The 22,763-nt window shown below is 38.4% G+C and overlaps 1 protein-coding gene and 1 pseudogene across 1 annotated transcript in view; both read left to right on the top strand.

Annotated features, from left to right (window-relative positions):
• The window catches only part of PRKN (parkin RBR E3 ubiquitin protein ligase), a 1,279,940-nt gene that overhangs the window by 932,356 nt on the left and 324,821 nt on the right, over positions 1 to 22,763 (top strand). The window lies entirely within an intron of this gene.
• Positions 10,173 to 10,729, top strand: LOC140595679 (ATP synthase F(0) complex subunit C2, mitochondrial pseudogene; annotated as a pseudogene).

Genomic DNA, 22,763 nt, shown 5'->3' on the forward strand with positions numbered 1-22,763 from the left:
AGTCTGCTTCTCACCTTCTCCCTCTTTCTGACTCTCCCTGCTACTCTGGCACTCTCTTTCTGTCTTTCTAAAATAAGTAAATAAAGCTTTAAAAAAAATTTTTTTTAAATAATAAAATTAAATTAAGTTTAATTTAATTTAAAATTCACACTTCAGGTGTTCAGGAGCCATGATTGACAGCACAGATGTGCAACATTTCCATCATCACTAAAAGTTCTTTTGGAAACTATAGCTTTAGATTATGTACTTTCTTGGGGGCAGAGACAAGGGCCTTCATGTGGAATTACCACGTTCCAGCACTGCACTTGGCCTGTCTGGCAGGGTAGCATCATTGACAGCTGTGTGGGCTCTGTAGACCAACTCCAATATTGACAAGCAAGCTTGTACATCATTCTGAGGCTTATTTTCTCTTTTATAATGAAATTAATATCTGCCTTAAAAAGTTGTTCTAATGGTTAATTGAGATAATCCATTGCTTAAAATCTAAAACAGGAAGAGTTATTTGTATTCTAGTTATTACTGTTATTATAATGATTTTGAAAACTTAGTTTTTGTTGAAGGAACAATTAAATGAGTGATATTATTGATGCAGCCTTACTAGTCCAGAAATATCCCGCATCCACACAGACTCTTTCAATTTTCTATTACTTTTCTCTTTTTTATCCCAATAATACTTATAAATCTATGTAATTGTGATAGAAATAAAATGAAAAATACTATTCTTTGTAAATTTTTTAATATTTCCATTCATTTTGAAGTTATAGAATTCCATTAAAAATATCTGAAAATACTGAGTAGAAATTATAAAACAAATGCCTCCTACTCTATCATCAGACACAATCACTTTTAAAGTTTTTTTAAAATTCATACTCTTGGGACGCCTAGGTGGCTCAGTGGTTGTGTATCTGCCTTAGGCTCAGGTCATGATCCTGGGGTCCTGGAATCAAGTGCCACATCAGGCTCCCCAGGGAGCCTGCTTCTCCTTCTGCCCATGTCTCTGCCTCTCTCTCTGTCTCTCATGAATAAATAAATAAAATCCTTTAAAAAAAATAAAAAATAAAATGAAAAAATAAAATTCATAATCTTTTAAAAATGTAGCTCATGTATTGTGCTGTGCACAATTTCATATTCTGTTCCTTTCACTAAAAATTATATCATTATAGTTTGTATTATTAGGAGGAGTCATATTTATAGCTAGAAACACTTTTTAATACAAATGCTAGACACAATTATAGAAACTTTTAAAATACATCAATGAATGAGGACAAAATAGATCAAAAGTGAGATATAAAATATTTACTGGTTTTTTAAAAATATTTTAATATTTAGGTTATATTTAGGCTGTGAGAGAACAGTTATTTTTAAAGGAGAACTTCCAATCTATAAATGTAAGAGCAAGTAGGCAGCAGAATCCTTTCTGATTTATTGTAAGTTTGAATCCAATAGGAAGGTTCTTTGCTTGGTTAAAACAGAGCAGCAGTCAGTGACAAAGGGGTGGATAATAAAGACTGATCCATTGTCACACTGAAGAATAATTAGGTCACTGCAATTGAGACTCTGATTTCAAGAACGAGAGAAAAAATACTCATTAAAATCAGAAACCACTTATAAATACATAGCTTTAGCATATCGCATATAAAATATCTCTGTTCCACTAATATTTCAGTGATACTAGTAAGAACAGTGAGTTTTTATGCTAATTAAATTACTGCTGTTCAACGTGTGACATTTTAAAGCACCTGTTTAGTATATTTGTTATGTTGAAAATGTAAAAATAACACTTTGATGTAGAGCATCTACAAGCCATCCATATGCCTGAGTGTCCATATGGTACTGTAAATTTTAAAAAGCATTCCTCTCCTATTGGAGAAAGGGTTTTTTTCATTAACTCCCAAGAGACCACTTATTTCATGACTATTGTCCTTTCACCTTACCACACTGACGTTTCCTTAATGCACAATTATGATATGCTCTATTGATTGCAGTAGCAACAACCTACTCAGAATTAATCTCCATCTTTCTCTTATGACTATACAGATTTATTAAGCTTAACCACTTTCCATTTTATTGCTAACATTAAAATATGTAAATGACAAGTAACCACTTTTCCAGGGGTTATTTTTTAAGTAGATGGCACAGCATCCCACTGGACATTAACTGTAAAGTTGAAATCAGTATTTTTTAGACCTAAACTACCTATTCTTGCTTTATATCTACCAAATACATACAGAAGACTAACAAGCAAACATGAAAAATTAAACAGTTTATGAGAAATAGGTAATACCCATGGTATGGAAAATGAACATTTCTGTAATTTTCTTCACTATAACTTTTCTACAAGATATTGTTTCTGGGCTTTCCTAATTTTTTTAAAATAACATTTAACACCATTCTCTTTCTGGCTATTTTCACATTTCACTAAAGTAGAAGAATAGGAGAAACGAGCCATCTGAAACACTACAGGCATAGATTAGAAAATTCCCTTTCTCTCCTGTGTCTTTGTTTCTTGATTTCTTCACATGTGCCAATCCAGTGTTAGAACAGGTAAATAAGATTTGCATCCCAGCATTGCAGCAGCTGAGAAGCAGGTGGCAGCTCAACACAGTTTTACTGTGTGTCCAAGAAGCGCCTGGAAAGGAACGAACCCAGGGTGCCATGGGAGCACCTTGGGTTTGTGACCCTCTGAAGCCAGTGCCACTGAGCTTAAAGAGGTGACTCCTGAGCTCAGTCCTGAAACAAGAATGGGAGCCTGCATGGGCAGAGCTGAGGGGGTGAGAGAGGCCACAAAGGTGCAAATCAGTCTACTGGCTCAAGTCCAGAGACTGAGACAGTGGTCGTGCAGAGAGACACGGTGGTAGAAAGGAATTGGGCCAGGCTAACAGACTTAGGATGACAGCCAGGGGAATCTTGATTCTATCTGCCAGCCTGAGAAGGCTTCAGGATGTGAGCAGCAGTGCCTTTATCTACTGATCTGATTTGCAGGGTAGGAAAGCAGTCTGGAGAGTGGCCATAAGATACACAGTGGCTGTTGGTCCTCTTTCCCCACTGAAATATTTCTATCTAGTGTCCATCCCAGGGAGATGATGCTCTAAGCCAGGACACTGATTAAAAGTCAAAAACTAAAGACTGATAAACTTGGGAGTTTCAACTCTGGGATATGAAGACTGAGTCAGGGTGATTCTGCTACATGTCATGATAGACCAGGAGAGCTTCTTGATGGAAAAGGCCCTTCCAGCACTCGAATGACCCCAGGAAAGCCATGGTATCATCCAATCAATGATGAGTGCATTAAGAAAGAGTGATTAAAATCAGGTAGACTTTTGATAGAATTGAGAATGTGAGGGCATAGAGGAAGCAGAAAGTGTGCCACATGCTGATGGAAGGTTGAAGATCTGTGTTATCTAGTATGTAGAGAGTGTAGGGGGCAGTTACAGGAAGTAAGGCTGGCTTGAATAGTTGGTTCCTTCCCGATGAGGGCACAGGGAACATATACTTTGGTGGCCAGTGAAGAGCTAGTGGAGAGTGGTAAACAGAGTGATGACATGATGGGAGCTGTGCCTTAGTACTTTGAATCTGGCCAAGGAGTAGAAGCTGATGTGCCCAACATTGCGAATCCGAGAAACCACCAAGGAGCCGACACCGATGCAAACACACGAGGGTTTATTTACAAGCTCAAGCTTGGGTCCAAGTATACCCGACACAGCGGAACAGGGACTTGGACCCCGAGGCTAAGAGGCATAGCAGCTTTATAGGGGCCAGTGGCCAATGGGATTGTAACACACATAGAAAGTTGCACAGTCATGTCGGTCCGCATGCAGGTGGCCAATTGAATCACAATTTACCCTATGGTGACCATTTGAACTGGCCTATCACTCTGGTCGGAATTGGTGTGCAGTTTTGGTGGGCACAAGGTGGGGTTACATTTTTATGAGCTGATTTCCAGTAAGGGTGTGCTCAGAGGCTTGACTGGGGTGGGAGAGCACCTTAAGCAATAAGCAGGTCATGTGGGGGTCATGCAGGAGGTGGCGGGTGCAGCACAAAATGGAGTTAGTCCTGCTCTGCTTGTCCAAGGGTAGGGGATTTTTGTTAAATTTCCTGGGTCCCACAAAGCTTAGCAGACACATTGCTATGGCGCAAGCACTAGCATGGCAGCAGTAGAAATGCACAGGAAGAGGGGATAGGGAGAGAAGGTTCATGTGCAGCATTGAAACTGAATCTTGGCAAGGTAGAAAGAGTTAGCTTGCTAGAATTTTGCTTCTGCTCAGTGCAGCCTGTAAAGCAAGTACTTTTATTCCCATTTTACAAATTAGAAAATTGAAGTGACAGAGAACTAGTATGCATTGAGTACCTACCATCTATTCGTAGAAATTTTAAGTTTTTATCCCTTGCGGCTGAAGGTAACATCCCCATGTACGGCCGAGGATCTAGGGTTCATGTGGGTTAAACTGCCACATAAATGTGTTCGACTCTTAAGCCCACTCTTAGGGGGTTTCATCCTTTGCTGCACACCAGCATTTCCCAGGAAGCTTTTAAGAAAGGCCAAAGCCTGGACCCAACCCCAGACCAATTAAATCAGAATGTTTAGGGTGGACTCCTGGCTTCAACAGTTTTTTAAAGTCCCATATTGATTTTAAAGCACATCTAGGACTGAGAAACACCACACTACTGAGAGACGTGAGTGACCCTCTCAGTATAGAAGTCTCCCCTTATCCATGGAAGATACACTCCAAGACCCCCAGTGGATGCCGGAAACCACAGATGGCACCAAGCCCAAACAGACCATATTTTTTCTCATACATAAATTCCTATGATAATGTTTACTTTATAAATTAGGCAATAATAAAATAGAGCAATTGTAACAAAATACTGTATTAAAGGTTTTGGGAATATGGCCCCTCTCTTTCACGCAATACTTTACTGTTCTCTCCTTTCGTCTTGTGAGGATGTGAGAGGATGAAATGCCGATGTGATGAGATGAAATGAAGAGAATGACATAGGCTTTGTGATGTAGCAATAGGCTACCACTGACCTTCTGACAATAAATCAGAAGGAGGGTCATCTGCTTCTGGATCATGGTTGATGGCAGATAACGGAAACTATAGATGAGGGGGGACCTGCTGTAAGTGGATGAATTTGAGGAATTATGGAGAAGGAAGAATCATAGATAATGCAAAAGTGTGTGGCTTAGGTGATGGGAAGAATTATTTGGACACAGAAGGGTGGCATCAGTGAGGTAAGGATGGAACAGTGTCAGGAATGGTTGTATGGGTGCATTGACTTGGACGCTGCCGTATAAATCCAGGAACAGCCCAACTGGGAGATGAGAAGTCCTGGGATGTGCAGATTTTCCACTTAAGAGTTCACAGTGAATGCCCCCAATTTAGATGAGACCCAAGATTTTAAAAAGACCAAGAAAGGAATCCCAGGGTAGGAAGACTCACAAGCAAAGCAAAGCAGAGAAACCAGGAAAATTCACTTTCTTAGGGAGTATTTAAAAGGGAAAGGTGACGTTTCAGTAGAGAATGAAGGTAAGCTGACTAAAGAGGCCAGTGTAAGTCAAGATAGGAATGAAATTAGCTTCATGAGGTAAGGAGGTGACCAAGCCAAGGGGGAGATATCTTCACCTGACTCCTGGACTTGAAAGATCCAAGGAGCTTCATTCACACAACACACATTTATTGAGCACATTATCCAGCATGTAAGGCATTGCTAGGCACTGGATGAGGTTCTGGGGCACATCACCAAACAAAAGAGACAAAGATAATGTCCCCCCACAGTTTACATTCCAGCAGATGTAATTGACAGGAAGCATACTAATTAAGTAACTAGCATTTAGTGTGTGATCTGCTGAGTGAGGAGGGGAGAGAAGGAATGAGGGATGGAGAGTGTTGGTGGAAGATACATCACAGTGTTGAAGACTGGTCCACAAAGATGTCATAGTCTGTTCAGTCACAGTAACAAAAATACCAGACAGGGTGGCTTAACACAATAGAAGCTTACTTCTCACAGTTATGGATGGTAGAGCTCCACAATCAGCATACCAGCAGATTCGGTGTCTGGTGAGGACCAGCTTCCTGGTTTATGGACAGCCATCCACTCACTGTGTCCCCACATGATAGCAGGGGAAAGGGGGCTGTCTAGAGCTTCAATAAAAATGGCACTAATGGCATTCATGGGGGCTCCAGCCTCAAGCCCTAATCAACTCCCAAAGGCTCCACCTCCTAACACCATCACACGGGAGAGCAGGTCTCAACCTATTAGCTTGGGGTGTGGGGGGGCACAAACATTCAATCTATAGCAGGAGACTTTACCCAAAAGTTAACAGAGCAAAGACTAGAAGAAGATGAGAAAAGGAATCTTGTGTCTCTATGTGGGGGAATCAACTCTAATAATTTGTGTGTTATTTTGGGTTTTCTACATATACAGTCTTGTCTTTTTTTTATTTTTTTTTAATTTTTATTTATTTATGATAGTCACAGAGAGATAGAGAGAGGCAGAGACACAGGCAGAGGGAGAAGCAGGCTCCATGCACCGGGAGCCCGACGTGGGATTCGATCCCGGGTCTCCAGGATCGCGCCCTGGGCCAAAGGCAGGCACCAAACGGCTGCGCCACCCAGGGATCCCTACAGTCTTGTCTTTTGGAGTCCTTAGTACTCTGTATTCTTGTCAGCACTTGGCATCATCAGAACTATTGATTTGTTCCATTCTCATAGACATGCAGTGGCATCTCCTCATGAATCTTATTTGCATTTCACTAATAGCTTGTGATGTTGATCATCTGTTCATGTGCTTTCTTACCTTTCTTACTTCCAGTGAAGTTTATGTTTAATTCTTTTACCCATTCATAAACTGTGTTTTATGTTTTATTGCTGAGTCTTTGGTATTCTTTATATATTGTGTATATGAGTCCCTTCTTAGATATGTAATTTGCAAATATTTTCTTCTGGTCTAGTTTGTCTTTTTATTCTCTTAACAGTGTTTTTTGCTGAGAAAAATGCATTTATTATGATGAAGTTCAGGGTATCCGCTTTTCTTCATGAGTCATGCTTTTGGTCAGGTCTTAGAAGTCTTTGCCTAACTACACATGATGAAGATGATCTCCTATGCTTTCTTGGTAGAAGTATTATAGCTTTTACATTTTATGCTTAGATTGCACATTTATTATTGAATTATGGTAAAGTATACATAACATAAAATTTACCATTATAACCATTTTTAAGTGTATAGTTCAGTGGCATCAAGTACATTCATACTGTTGTGGAACCATCGTCACTAGAACATTTTTCATCTTCCCAAACTGAAATTCCATACCCATTAAACACTAACACCTTGTTCTCCTCTTCCGCCCAACTCCTGGCAACCACCATCCTACTTTCAGCCTCTATGATTTTGACTACTCTAGGCACCTCATATAAATGGAATCATATAGTATTTGCCCTTTTGTGGCTGGCTTATTTGTCTTAGCATAATGTCACCAAGTTCCATCCATGTTGTATCAAGTGTCAGAATTCTCTTCCTTTTTGAAGCTGAATACTATTTGTTTGTATGTATACACCACATTTGTTTATCCATTCATCTGTTGATGGACACGGGTTATTTCCACCTTGCATTTACTTCTGAAGCCCAAAAAATTTATGTTTTTCACTAATTCTGATAGAATTTCTATATTCTTTTCTTGGAATGACATTTTACTGTTTCAATTTTCTTGTGTGTCTAGCAATAAGATATTTATATTTCTTTTTTAGGTTAAAAGACAACTGAAAAATGAAATGTACATTTATAGTAAACTGTATAAGCTTAGATGAGTAGATTATTCTGGAAAAATAAAAGAATTATTGCAATTAATTCTAGCAATAACTTACACTAAAATAAGTAGAAAAGCAGTAACACCATTGATTTGTCACTACCTCCATGTCTGGTCTTACTGTATGCAGCTTATTAAAAATTAATTTCCCACTGACTACCACTTGAAGTTCCTAAACAAATAATGTTCACGTTTCCCGTACTTTCTTTGGGATACATCCTATTTGTGAAGGAAGGTATTTCTGTTTCCATAATATGTTTAAGAAGTAGAATAAAGATGCTAAGTTGAAATACACCTTGAAGTGTTAACTTCTAAATTTATATGAAATATATGTATATTTCTGTAGTATATATAAATAAATACAAATAAATAAATAAGTGTATATATAAATATATGCAGCAACCATGCATCATAATTACCTTGGACAAAACTTAAGATATATTTTGTACATATCGATCACATTGGTCAATGGTAGCTAATACATACCCCTAAATTTTTAGCTAATTAAGAGAAATTGATTATGGTACTAAAGAGAATATAGTCTAATGATTTATAATTTTATGATAGGTTAGAAAGAAAGAAAAAAACTATGGATACTATGGAGGAAAAACACTTCTTATGAATACTCTTTAGCTTATTTGAAAGGTTATGCTTTAAATAAAATGTTTATCAGAAATCCACAGCTAAGATATAAAAACAAAATAAAACAAAACAAAAAAAAGACCCCAAACAAGCAACTTTATTTTCATGTTTCATTTTTATTTACTCCAAGAAATTCTGGGAACTAGAGTAAGTATAAGGATAAACACGTTCCAACTACCCACAAATGGCAGGGAGGCAAATAATGGAAACTCTGTTTCAAAAATGAAAACTGCAGTCATCTCTGCTTGAGGCTGAGTAATGCTGCTGTTTAATCCACAGGCAGGACTCTCTTGACCAGAGAGCAGCTAGCAGGAGTAGTTAGAATATGGGGAAGAAATTTTCTACTCTGGTTATGTCAGTTCCTATCACCTTTCTTAACCACTTACAGATCAACATATACATTTATAAGAATGATGGATTTGTAGATTTATGTAATAAATCAAGAGATTTCCTCCCCAATTCTATGAGAGGAAAGTTGCTTCTTTGGGAAATACTGTGTGTATACAAACCAACAAAGGCCAAGCAGTCAGCTACTGCATCCTGACCTTGTAAATAGACTCTCTAATTTGGAATGTTTCCTTCCCTAGAATTTCTTTTGAGGGTCCCCACTTGGTTTGGAGCTTTGTTTCATCCCTGCCTAGCTAAGACACAGTAATGCTGAATTTAGAGAATTGTATGGTTTATGGCAATTTCAGCTTCAGAATTTCCTTCCACAGGAAAAATCTCTTAGGGCCAAAATGTCCCAAGTATAAATGGTATAAATGCCCAATAAGAAAGCTCATCATGCCTTTTGAATTTATTATTATCTTATGTTCAGAGACAGTAAATAAATGTGGTTTTGTTCCTATTATTGTTTTGGCTTTAGTCAGAAACATGTCCTTAATTTTTTTCCGGATAAATGGAGAAATGTAGAGCCAGTCAACTCTGTTCTCTCTTCCTCATATCAGGTTCCCACTCAGCTCAGATCAAGGTCGTCTTATATCCATACTGACAACTGAACAAGTATATAAAACTCAGTGGGGCAAAGGCTGGTAGGAAAAGTTCAGGGGTCTTGTGTCAGCATCACTTAGGGAAACTTTGATGGGAGAAATACTTAGAGTTTCCCAAGAAAATAACATGTGACTGAGACTAAAGAATGTGTAGGAATCAGCCCAGGACAAAAGAGGGTTGATGAAAAGTCCCCAGAAATACAGAAGTTCCAAGAAGAAGGCTGAAAGCCAAGGTGAAGTATGATGCATTAAGAGAATGCAGAGAGTTAGTATAGTCGGGCATCATAGTGCAGAGGAGAGCTGGGAACATAAGCAAGGGCTCGATCTTCAATGTAATTAGACAGGAAGATGGAAAAAATGTTTGAAGACCTTTGGGACTGTGGGTTTGTGGTGATGATACCAGCCACAGTCCAAGAGCTCATAATGACTTGTGGATGGAAACCAAAGGAAGATTAGAAAGACTCATGACTGCTGATCTCTCAGGAAAAGTAATATGATACCCAGTAAAAGCTTCTAAAGTTTTCCAATGAATTCGAAATTGTATTTTGAAACAATTTAATTGACATAACTGCGAGTATTGAAAGTGTACAATCTGATCATTTTTGGCATCTGTATGCTCCTGTGAAGCCACCATCACAATCAAGATAATGATCATCTCCATCACCCTCAAGACTTCCCTCATTCCCCTTAGTAATCTCTTTCTCACACCCTGCCTCCCTTTCTGCCTCTGCCCGCCCACCACCACCCCCGGCCCCTCTCGGTCGTCTCCGCTCTGGGAGCAGCTCTCCTGCTACAGCCCCTCATCCCCTGAAAATGTACGCCTGTGCAAAGTTCGTCTCCACCCCCTTCTTGGTCCGGAGCACCTCTCAGCTGTTGAGCTGATCACTGTCTGCAGTGGTGCTAAAACCACCAGAGACACTGACAGATAAGAGCCTCAGCAGCTTGGCAGCCCCACATCCCCTGACCTCACTTATTCCTAGCCGCAGCTTCCAAACCAGCGCCATTTCAAGGGACATTGACACGGCAGCCAAGTTCATTGGGGCTGGGGCTGCCACTGTAGGGGTGGCTGGCTCTGGGCTGGAATTGGGACTGTGTTTGGGAGCCTCATCATTGGTTATGCCAGGAATCCCTCTCTGAAGCAACAGCTCTTCTCCTACGCCATTCTGGGCTTTGCCCTCTTGGAGGCCATGGGGCTCTTTTGCCTGATGGTGGCCTTTCTCATCCTCTTCGCCATGTGAAGGAGTTGTCTCCACCTCCCATAGGTCTTTATCCCATGTCTTGTCTACCCTGTATGCCCTGTATGTTCCTTTTCCTATACCTCCCCAGGCAGCCTGGGAAAAGTGGTTGGCTCAGGGTTTGACAGAGGAAAGACAAATAAATACTGTATTAATAAGAAAAAAAAAAAGTTGTGGATATCAACAACTGATGTGCTTTTTGTCAAAGTAGGTTACTTTGCCATCCCTAAAATGTTATATAATGGAATAATAATGTAATATATACTCTTTCTTGCCTGGCTTCTTACACTCAGCATAATGATATTGAGATATACGTTATTGAGATTGTTCCCTATGTTGTAGAATGTATCAACACTTCATTCCTTTTCATTCATTCCGTTGTATACATATATCACGGATGGCTTTCCAATTACCTGTCAGTGGGCATTTGGGCCATTCTCTGTTTGGGGCTATTAAAAATAAAACTATTATGAGCAGTTGTGTGCTAATCTTTATAAATGCAAGCTTTAATTTCTTCTGGGTAAATATTTAGGAAAGGAATATCTAGGTCGTGTGGTAAATATATGTTTAACCTTTTAAGCAACTGACAAACTGTTTTCCCAAGTGAGCACACCACTTTCCATTCCCATGAGCAGTGTATGAGGATGCAGTTCCTCCACACCTCTGTGAATGCTTGGCAAGTGGTGTTTTAAATTGTAGCTATTGTAATAAGTATGTGGCAGTATTTTAAATTTGCATTTTCCTAATGACTAATGATGATGAGCATCTTTTCATGTGCTTTTTTGCCATATTTATTGTATCTTCCCTCATAAAGGGTCCATTCACATCTTTCACCATTTTTTAAAGGTTTTATTTATTTATGAGAGACAGAGAATCATAAGCAGGACTCCATGTAGAGTATGGAGCTGGACACGGGGCTCAATCCCACAACCCTGAGACCATGACCTGAGCTGAAACCAAGAGTTGGACTCTTAACTGATTGAGCCACTCAGGTGCCCCAACCATTTTTTTTTTTAACTGAACTGTTTTATTTCTGAGTTTTGAGAATTATTTCTATCTTCTGGTAACATGTCTTTTATCAGATTTACAAAAATATTTTCTCTCTGTGTGTGGCTTATCTTTTTAGTTTTCTAACAGTGTCTTTCAAAGGAAGAGACTTTAATTTGGATGAAGTCCAGTTTGTCAATTTGTTTTTTTATTATGGATCATGCTTTTGGTGTAACAGCCAAGAAATCTTTGCCTAATCCAAGATTACAAAATTTTTCTCTTCTTTTTTTCTATTAGAAGCTTTACAGGTTGGGGTTTTATAGTTTAGGTCTGTTATCCATATTGTCATAATTGGCATGGATCAAAGTTTATTTGCATGTGGATATCAAATTATAGCAGCACCGTTTGTTGAAAAGATTATTCTTTTTCAACTGAATCACCCCAGTACCTTTGTCAAAAATCAGTTGTCCACACATATGGGTGTCTATTAACAACCTTTCTATCCTCTTCCATTGATCCGTTTTGTCTAACCTTGTAACAGTACCACATTGTTTTGATAATTATAGCTTTACAAATAAGTCTTAATAGCAAGTCATGTTGGTTACCCAGATTTGTTCATTTATTAAAGTATTTTACAGATTCTAGGTACTTTGCATTTCTACATAAATTTCAAAATCAATTTGTCAGTTTCTACACACACACACACACACACACACACACACACGCCAGGAGGGATTTTGATTGGGATTGCATTGAAACTGTAGATTAATCAGGGGAGTTTGACATCTTTATGGTATCCAGTCTTCTGTCCAATGCATTAAATATATCTCTCCATTTATTAAGATAGCTTTTAAGTTCTTAGACTAATATTTTAATGTCTTTGTGTGTGAATTCTAATGTGCCATTTGTGGGGTAATCTGTCATAGGTTGGGTTTTTCTGCTTCTTTACATGCCTGGTAATCTTTGATTGATTGAATTCCAGATATTGTGGATTTTAACAAGTTGGGTGCTAGATATGTTTGTATTTCTATTAATATTCTTGAGGTTTTTTTTTTCCTGGAGTGCCATTAATTCATCTGGAACTGTTTGATCGTTTTGTGTCTTGCTTTTATGATTTGTTAGCTGGGTCCTGAGCAGTTACTCAATCCAGGACCAACTATTCCCCAACTGCTATAGTTGTTCCAGTCTAGATGGTGGAAATAGACACTGTTCTTGGTCCAGAGTGAATGTCAGGCACTATTCTTTCATCCTATTGCATGACACTTTCCTTGGATAGTTATCTCATATGTGTGTGATCTGTACCTATTGAATATTCAAGAGAACCACCTAGGATTCTCTCTCAAAGTAGATCTTCCCTCTTTGGAACTCTGTTCTGTGTTCTAGCCTCCTTGTTCTCCCCAAACTCTCAGCTCCATCTCCTCAACATAGGGAGCTGCTGGAGTTCCAAGATTTCCCTTTCCAAACTGCAGCCTGGAAACTCTCAAGACAGCCAGCTCAGCACCAAAGGGGGACTCACCTAATTGGAAAACATCTCTCAGGGATCATTGCCTGATATACAATTGAAAGGCATTGTTTCATTTATTTTGCCCATTTGGTTTCTTTTAGGGGGGAGAGTTAATTTGGTACCCAGTTACTCCCTATTGGCCAGAAGCAGAAGTGTGAGAGCATATAGTTTTAATTAAATTCATAGATGTGAATAATAACATTGATAATTGCAGAAGTGAAGTGCTAGAAAAAGCCAGGTTTATAAAGGGAGCTCTGTAAGAACCCCAAAGAGAAGTCCACAAGACCGGAAAGTTTCAAAAGCCTATTCCCTTACTCTTTCTTAACCTCTCTGCTCCTTTGTAACTGAACACTTTCTTCTCCGCTTGATCTCTATTTGAATTATAAAGTATTTTTAAGAAGTAATGCTGAAGTTCACTTCATTCTTGTAGAATGGGTTGGTAAGAAAACTTGGAGATTTGGGGGGAAACTTCCTTTTCAAAGGAATTTTGATACATTGTTGAAGAGTACAGTTTCTTTGTCTAAGTGCTCATTTAATTAGCAACTTTGCCAAAGGCCAGTCCCAAACTTTACAAAGGTGACAAGTCAATCAGAGTTCTTGACTTTGGGTAAAGTTGAGTTTACCTCCAGACTCTGGCACTGTCAATTTGCTCAATCTATCTAAGCTCCCAGTACTTTTTCAGTAGAATTAGTATACATTCTGTGTGGTTTCCTTATAGACAAAAATTTTTTTTCAATAAATACAGTACAGTACTGTACTTCTCTTAAGATTTTGATAACATTTTTCTTTTATCTAGCTTACTCTATTGTAAGAATACAGTGTATAAAATATACAAAATATATGCTAATCGACTATTTATGTAATTGGTAAGGTTTCCAACAACAGTGGGCTATTAGTCGTTAAGTTTTTGGGGAGTAAAAAGTTATATTCAGATTTTCAACTCTGCGTGTGTGTGGGGGTCACTGCCCCTAATCCTTGAATTGTTAAGCATAAACATACCACTCTCATAGTGTTGTGAGAATTAAATGGTTACTTAAATAAAATTATTAACACACTGCCTGTCATACAGTAAATATTCAATATAAAAGATAAGCTATATCCTTAAGTTGGGATGCATGCTAACAAGTATGTTCTTTCAGATAAATTTAGACTCTAACCATCCACTATTAATGTCTGCTTCATTAGATGAATAATTGATCTTTACTTGACAGTATAGCTTTTTTAAATGTGTTTATGTTATTTCATCCATTGTAAATTCTCAAATTTATTGGTATATAAAACCTATTGTTGGATTCCTGGGTGGCTCAGTCATTGAGCATCCAACAATATATTGATTTTGGCTCAACTCAGGATTCCATGGTTGTGAGATGGAGCCCTATGTCAGTCTCCATGCTCAGCTTGGAGTCTGCTAGAGAGTCTTTCTCTCTCTCCCTCTCCCTCTGCCCCTCCCCACCACTCATGTGTGCACTCTAAGTAAATAAATAAATAAAATCTTTTAAAAAAACCACAACTTTGTATCATTAGGCCCTTCTGTCTATATCTAATCTATCAGCCTACTTGTATTCAGTATGATTTTTTGCATTTTGTTCTTTTTTTTAGATTCATTTATTTATTCATGAGAGACACACAGACACACAGAGACACACACACACACACACAGAGAGAGAGGCAGAAACATAGGCAGAGGGAGAAACAGGCTCACAGGGAGCCCAAAGTGGGGCTCGATCCCATATCCTGGAATCATACTCTGCCAAAGGCAGATGCTAAACACTGAGCCACCCAAATGTCCCAGCATTTTGTTCTTTAAAATTTTAAATATGTAGACCTTTACATGTATATTTGAAATGTATGTCATTCTTATTTTAAATGAATCATTTAATTAATTCAATCATGATTAACTTAATTTCATTTAATTAATCTCCAAGTAGAAGCTTTGGTTGGATTTTGACCTTTGTTAGTATGCTTTGTAATTAAACCTGTGCCTTGCCAATGTGTTGTGCATGGGATTAGGGAGCAAAAGATGAGAAGAAAACTTGGAGCATTTTATAAGAGTAGTTGTTAGTGGGAAATGAATCTGTAACTATAGATTTAAAAATGAGAAATAAAAATGTGAATTAGTCTATAGAAACAGGGACTCTGACATGGAAAATTGTTCCACAATTAGGAAATGCCAGGGATTGATTTTCAGTAATTGTCCCTCTTTGGTGTTTAATTTAAGAGCATTCTCAATTTAAAGGTCATGGTGAATTGAGTGTTTCTAGATGATGGTCGATGAGAATGTGTTTGGAAACAGCTATTGAACCTACGTATGGCTTAAAAGATTAGGGACGAGAAAGAGGAAAAATATTCTAATCCTGTTACTGAGTCCTAGGGAGGTAAACTATATTTTATGTGCAGCAAGTTAAGAGGAGCAAATTAACCAAAAACAAAGGTAAAAGGTAGTAAGACCAGCGAATGCAGGTAATGGTCTTTAAGACTGGTCAGGTTTAGATCTGGAAGTTTTTACTGTGGGTAACCATGTTCTATAGGGACTGCTGGAACATAGTTGTATAGAGAAAAACTACGTTCACTTTTTTTGCTTTTTATAGAACACCCAGAATTAACAGCAATATTATAAGGTGTGCATTCTGTTACATCATTGCCCTTTCTTCTGGACCAGAAGTGAGAGTTTACAAACAGCTCTCATAATGCCACTGCATCAGAGGTAAACTTCAGGAAACAAAGCTTTTCTGATGCCTAAATATTCAAGTCAGGTGTCAGACCAGTTGGAGAACTGCCCATACTTTCCAAATTTCAAATGATCTATTATGATTCACTCATACATTGATGCTTAGGAACAAATGGACTATTTGATACTGAGCCACATAAGGAAAGAATGCAGGATCCTTTAAAATTGTGTGTACATCAAGTGATCTTGAGCTGCCACCAGATCCACTTTACTGTTGAGAACAAGGAAACTGCATTGTGTGCTCATAAACAGTGGCATGTTATTCAGATATTCAGCATTTCAATGAAAGAACGTAGAGTTTACATGTTCTCTTTAGTTGCTGAGTCAAGATGCCCGGTTCTACCCAGAAAACATTAGCAAATTGGGAAATTGAGTACTCACTGTGGAGGCAGACTAAACATGAAAATACTGTTTTTTGCAATAAAAATCACAAAAAAACAGTGCATTGCCCTAATGACCTAAATTTAACATACATTCCTATTTATGTTCTGTGCTTCTAAAGTAATTTTTAAATAAATAAAATTTTCATAAAGAAGTATAACCATATACTTTGAAATTCCCTGATTAGAATATGCACACACAGACACACATACATTCACAACACAGTGCAAACTATTATGTAAATAGTAAAGCCAATATTGGGCAGCCCAGGTGGCTCAGCGATTTAGCGCCACCTTCAGCCCAGGGTCTGATCCTGGAGACCTGGAATGGAGTCCCACGTTGGACTCCCTGCATGGAGCCTGCTTCTCCCTCTGCCTGTGTCTCTGCCTCTCTCTCTCTCTCTCTCTCTCTCTCTCTCTATCTTTATCTCTGGGTCTCTCATGAATAAATAAATAAAATCTTAAAAAAAAAAGAAAAGCCAATATTATCCTCCAAGCTGACCACTAAATATATGTTACTATCAAATAGTCTCTAAAACTTCACATGAGCAGTTAGGAATACCCTTAGATTTAAATGTGTTCTTAAACTAGACATATGAAATATTGCAAACCCGAGGGAGTAACATTAATGGTCCAGTCTACTTTTATATTGTATTGGGGCTTTTAAATAAATTGCATGGAACTAAACTGAGTTCTTTCCTTTATTCATTTGGAGTTTAGTTCCATAGAATAGATACTCCCAAATACCCTACTCAAAATTTTAGGCCATGAAAATATAGGATGGCAACCCTGGAAGTGGCATATCTTGAGGATCAAAGACCTTGATGGGTGGGATATCTCCACTTTGGAAGATAAATGATACCCCCAAATTGTAAAATGCTTTATTTACCTTTTCCAAACCATTTTATCCACTGATTCTCATCGAACTCCCCAGCAGTTGGAGTCTTCCGTGGCCTAGCCTTACAGCTGTGTGACTTTTCTCTTTTCCCATGGGCAGGAGGAATGAGAAAGATACGTAATGCTCCTGGATGTTCTTTACAGAGGTGAATATAACCTGTTTTTAAGCCGATCCATTAAAGGAAGTTCTGCAACCTCCAGCCATCACCCATTCAACTAAGCAATCAGAAAGGCGTTCCTCATAGACTGTTTGAAATTTATCACACTATGATGTAAGCCCACTCTGTTCTTATTGTATCTTTTATGGAAGCTAAGAACATCTGGTCCCTCTTTTTGATGTCACTTTCTGGTGCCTTCAGGGTGCCTGCACTGGTTCCAGCTCTCTGTTCTCTCAGATGACCCTTATTTACCTCTCTCTTCCATGGTGGCCATGTCTATGCAGAGATCTCATAATTACAGGAAAAAGAAGTCCCCACTCTGTGAATTGTTCTTTAAATCCCTTCCAAAGTAATCAAGCCTTTTCAGTCATGCAGCTAAGCCTCAAAATGCAGTGCTTCTGAGTGAGGTTACCAGGTAAAGTTACATCATCTCCATGAGGAGGTCCAGGCCCCTCTTGAGAAGACATTTAGGCTGGGAAGATGTTGAATACCTTAAAATGGATCAAGAAGCACATAGTAGGGGGAAAAAGTTCCATTTACCTCTGGACTGGTTCTCATTAGATCAAAACTAATATGGCGACTGTGTCCGCTATCCCTTATTCAGTCTTTTAGAGAAGCCCTTTCACCCTCAATTTCAGGTATTTGGAATAAATTTCCTTGGTTTATGGTGTATTCTCCATGTGCCTCCATGTGTCTCCATGTGTCTTTTTTGAGCTCTTCAGTTCCTAGGTTAGTTGGTGAATTTGGTGCCATGCTTTTCTTGTTCTTTTTTTTTTTTTTTAAGATTTTATTTATTTGTTCATGAGAGACACAGAGAGTCAGAGACACAGGCAGAGGGAGAAGCAGGCTGTCTGCGGGGAGCCCGAGGAGGGACTTGATCCCATGACCCAGGGACCACGCCCTGAGCTGAAGGCAGATGCTCAACCACCGAGCCACCCAGCCATCCCATGCTTTTCAATTCCATGCTCCCTGGACTCAAGCAGGGATGGTCACAAGGCAGGACAGCGTCCCATCCCACAATCTCAGGGCTAGAGTGGGAACAAATCAGGAGGTCACTTTGACTGACCTGTGATTCTCTGGCCTCTGGTGCACCCAGCGGTTCTCAAATTTCACTACACGTTGAAATCACAATGCCTACTCTCACCCAAAAACAATAGAAATTGAATTATAGGGATAGGACTCCGGCATCTGTGTCCTGTGGCAGCTGGCCAGGAAAAGCTGATGTACAGTAATTTCATGTGAGCGTTCAGTACTTCCAGGCACTGGGAGTGCCCATGTCATAAAACAGCCAATTCCATTTTGTCCTCAGAGCAAGGCTGCCGAAAATGCTCCCTTAGGTGGCACAGAAATCTGTAGCTCTTTTGTTCATGCTGGATAAGGATTCCCTCACACACACAGTGCACTGGAAAGAGTATGAAATAGAACTACTTACTGTAAGAAGAATCAATTTATTGGAACCCATAAAAGGAACTGGACAGTTACATGTACTTCTTGTTCTCAGCCAAAACCAAGTATTAGAATGTGACAGACATAGTATGACTGTCAGGAATTCCTTATTTGAGGAAAGGAAGAGATACCATCCATTTCTACAATTAAATTTTTACCCTCCTCGCACCCCTCCATGCCAAAAGCTCCATACTGATTTTGCTCAAATGGGAAAGAGCCAAGTTGGTTCATAGTCATTATAAATTGTACACTATATGCCTAATTGCTTTTAAAATTATAAAGGGCATTTGTGTTATGTATATTTTACCCCAATTAAAAATAAAAAGGGCAAGATTATGTGAAGTGCATCTCATTAGTATTTCACTATTTTGATTTTTCTGAAGTCAGATTCATTATACAGTTGGTCTGCTATGACCCTGGTCACTCCGTAATTCATAGTCGGAAGCTATTTTATTGACAATCTCTTGTTATGAACTATATATAGCTAATCTGATAAGTGAAGCATATTAAAGGTTCCTTATAATTTTTAGTGCATCTTGTTACTATTAAATGCAGAGACTGTGGCTCAAGCAATGATATTCTGACATGACTCTGATTCCAAACACTCTGTTTTATAGAACACTCAAGGGTTTGGGTTTGGTTTTTTGTTGTTGTTGTTTTTCCTTTTCCTTTCTGTCTTTTGAGGATGACCTTCACAGAAGTGGAAGGACATTTACAAGAATTTCTAGGCTTCTCCATCAGCTGCTTAGCGCCTGTGGCTAATCTAACTGTGATATATGGTAAATATTTTCCCTTGCAGGAAAAGGGCTTAGAGCTATTTCTATGCATTGATTGAGCACATTAGACTAATATTTATCCATTTGAAACTTTGGGAATTGGCCGTACATCATTTAATAGCTGTGCACCAATTATAAGAAGTAATTATATGTAAGAATTTCTAAAGAATTAAGTCTGAGAAAACCTATCATAAGTGCTTCAGTGAAGATTAAATTTGGGAAAGTTTGAGTTGTTCATGATACTAATATTAAAAGACGTGGTGTTTCCAATATTAGAAATAAATGGATGATTGCTGTTTTGAACCTTAGAGCTATAGCCCCCCAAATTCCTATTTTTGGTCATAATTAGGTGTATCTTTTAGCCGAGACAATAATATTGAGTACCTTTTTTCTGAGAATTTGAATACAGGGAGGCACCCATACTTGCCAATTTCATTATTTGGTTAGCCTGTATGTATCTATCACCTGGATGAGAGACTAATTTACATATATTTTCCCTTTAAAAATCTAGTAAGAGAAGCCATCTATACCCCTGCAAGAAATGGAGGGGAAAAATAACATTTTTTTTTAATTAAGAAAAGAAAAAATATCTATGTTGGTATTGTTCTGTGAAGGACACATTTAAAATGACATTGTAATTGGTTTTCAAAAATCATTAGGACTGGTTTTCCCTCTATGTTTTATAGTTATTTTTTAATCATCTTTATATATTCATGTGTTTTTCAAATTCTAAAGGCTTGGCATCTATTTTTATGATCAGAAATACATTTTTGTAATCAGAAACATATTATCTTTAAAATCAAGGACAAAAAATTACCAGGGATGCTAAAACTAAATTCACTGTAAGATAAGTAATGACAGGGATGCCTGGGTGGCTCAGTGGTTAAGCTTCTGCCTCCTTCTCAGGGCATGGTCCCGGAGTACTGGGATCGAGTCCCACATCGGGCTCCCCCTGAGAAGCCTGCTTCTCCCTCTGCCTGTGTCTCTACCTCTTTCTCTGTGTCTCTCATGAATAAATAAATAAAATATTTTAAAAATTAAATCTTAAAAAAGATACGTAGTAATAATGTACCCACTTTTCTTATACCAACCAGTTTCCTACCTTTTTCTCAACCTACAGCCATTAAGATGAAAGCTTTCACTTCTAAAACCAGAGTCACAATTTCCCCCCAAAAGATCCCCATGAAAACCAGAAATGTCAAAGCTTGCAAAAAATATTTTAAACTCTGCCTATGTATTGTTTTTGGCTCTCCTTGATCTCATTCACATTGTAGAGCTAAAGAGAGGAACATGTGCTGATTTTAGCAACAGAGAATAATTATCTGCGCAATCCTCACTTGAGGGGTGATTATGGTCTGGAGGTTTCATTTTGCTATTTTTTTTAGTGATTCTTTGAAAACTTAGTTTGAAAAAGGAAATTGTTTCATGTTTTTACTATGTTTTCTCCTCCTTGGTATTTATTTTATTTATTTTTATTTTTTTGGTATTTAAGACTCGAGTTCCTCCAGTTTTGTTTTTCTCCAGAAAAAAAGTCGTGCTCTCACAAACTGAGCACACAGAGGCTGATGAAGGCCAATCTGGCTTTAGTGCTTGCTGTGCAAAACCCATACTGACATCCAAGCTCTCCTGTGTCTTTACTTCCCTTTTTCTTTTATAGAGTGCTGTGTATTGACATAGAAAGATGCAAAACACAGGAAGCTGGAGAGAGTAAAAATTTAGCCCAAACTCTGGGTAATCCACAAATGGACTAACTCCAAAAATAATGTGTTCAAAGCATAATTACGGTCAACCCTGATTATTCCTGGATTCCATATTTGTGAATTCACCTCCTCACTAAGATTTATTTGTAACCCCAAAATCGACACATTTGGTCCTTCTGTGGATATTCTCAGACATACTCTAGGTGGTGAAAATTGGAGTCCCGTGAGGAGCATGTTCTCAGCAGAGGTCAAGGAAGGGCCTCACTGCCTTCTTATTTCAGCTCCCCTACTGTAAACAAGTGTCCTTTCCATGGCTTATTTAGTGCCATGTTTTCACATTTATGTACTTTTTTGTGGATGATTTTGCTGCTCAAAATGGCCCCAGGCATGGTGCCAAAGGGCTGGCGAGCTCCTGCACACCACAAGGCCATGTGCAATGTGCCTTAGGAAGAAAAATATACATGTTACAGAGGCTTTGTTAGGCAGGAGTTAGAGTGTTCTTGGCCATGAGTTAAATGTTAATAAGTCAACAGGTCAACAGTATGTGTATTAAATAAGTTGTCTTTAAACAGAAACACACATAAAACAAGGTTGTGTATTCATCTGATGCTGAAAATGCAGCAGCCAGAGGCTCCCAGGAACCTAAACCTGTATTTCCCCTGGGAGCAGTGATTCAGTATTTGCTCAATCAGTGTTCAAGGTGACATGATACAACATAACTACAGAAAAGTATAAGAATTAAATGCATTTAAGTGTCTATCACATTGTATGGTATTTGAGTTTTGTAAAGTGGACTTTTAAGTCAAAATTTGCTAATTGATTTATAATTTAAATGTACAAGACTTCTTTAAAAGAAGATCACAGATAAAGTTTTTGCAAACTAAATATTTACTGTCAATCCTTCATGTCTTTTCTGCATATTCAAATTTTCATCCTTCAGGTTTGCTCAAAACACAGCAGATTGTGGGGGCACCTGGGTGACTCAGTTGGTTAAGCATCTGCCTTCCACTTAGGTCATGATCCTGGGGTCCTGAGATAGAACCCCACATTGGGCTCAGGCTCTCTGCTCAATGGGAAGCCTGTTTCTTCCAGCCCTTTCCCCCAGCTCCTGTTGTCTCCCAGGTGCTTTCTCTCCCTCTCAAATAAATAAAATTTCTCTAAAAAAACCCACACAAAAACAAAAAACAAAAACCACAATCACACAGCAGATTGTGTTTAACTATACTGATAGAGCCTAACACCCTTTTAAATACAGGATCTAGATAACCTGCACTTTTAGGACTCAAAAGTGTAGACACTGAAAGGTCCATTCCCCAGGTGCAGACCATGGCACTGAGTGATTTCCTCAGAATGACTTCATCTTTTAGGATATACTGTACAGGGTGAGCACATTCATGCATTCTTCACTGGCTGTAACAGGTGTAATGGAATCCACCTCTAGTGGCAAAATTTAGTATTCTAATTCATTTAATTCTAAGTTTAATTTTTATTCTTTTACAAAATACTTTAATATTTTA

The sequence above is a fragment of the Vulpes vulpes genome, chromosome 1, assembly GCF_048418805.1.
Source record: "Vulpes vulpes isolate BD-2025 chromosome 1, VulVul3, whole genome shotgun sequence".
NCBI lineage: Eukaryota > Metazoa > Chordata > Mammalia > Carnivora > Canidae > Vulpes > Vulpes vulpes.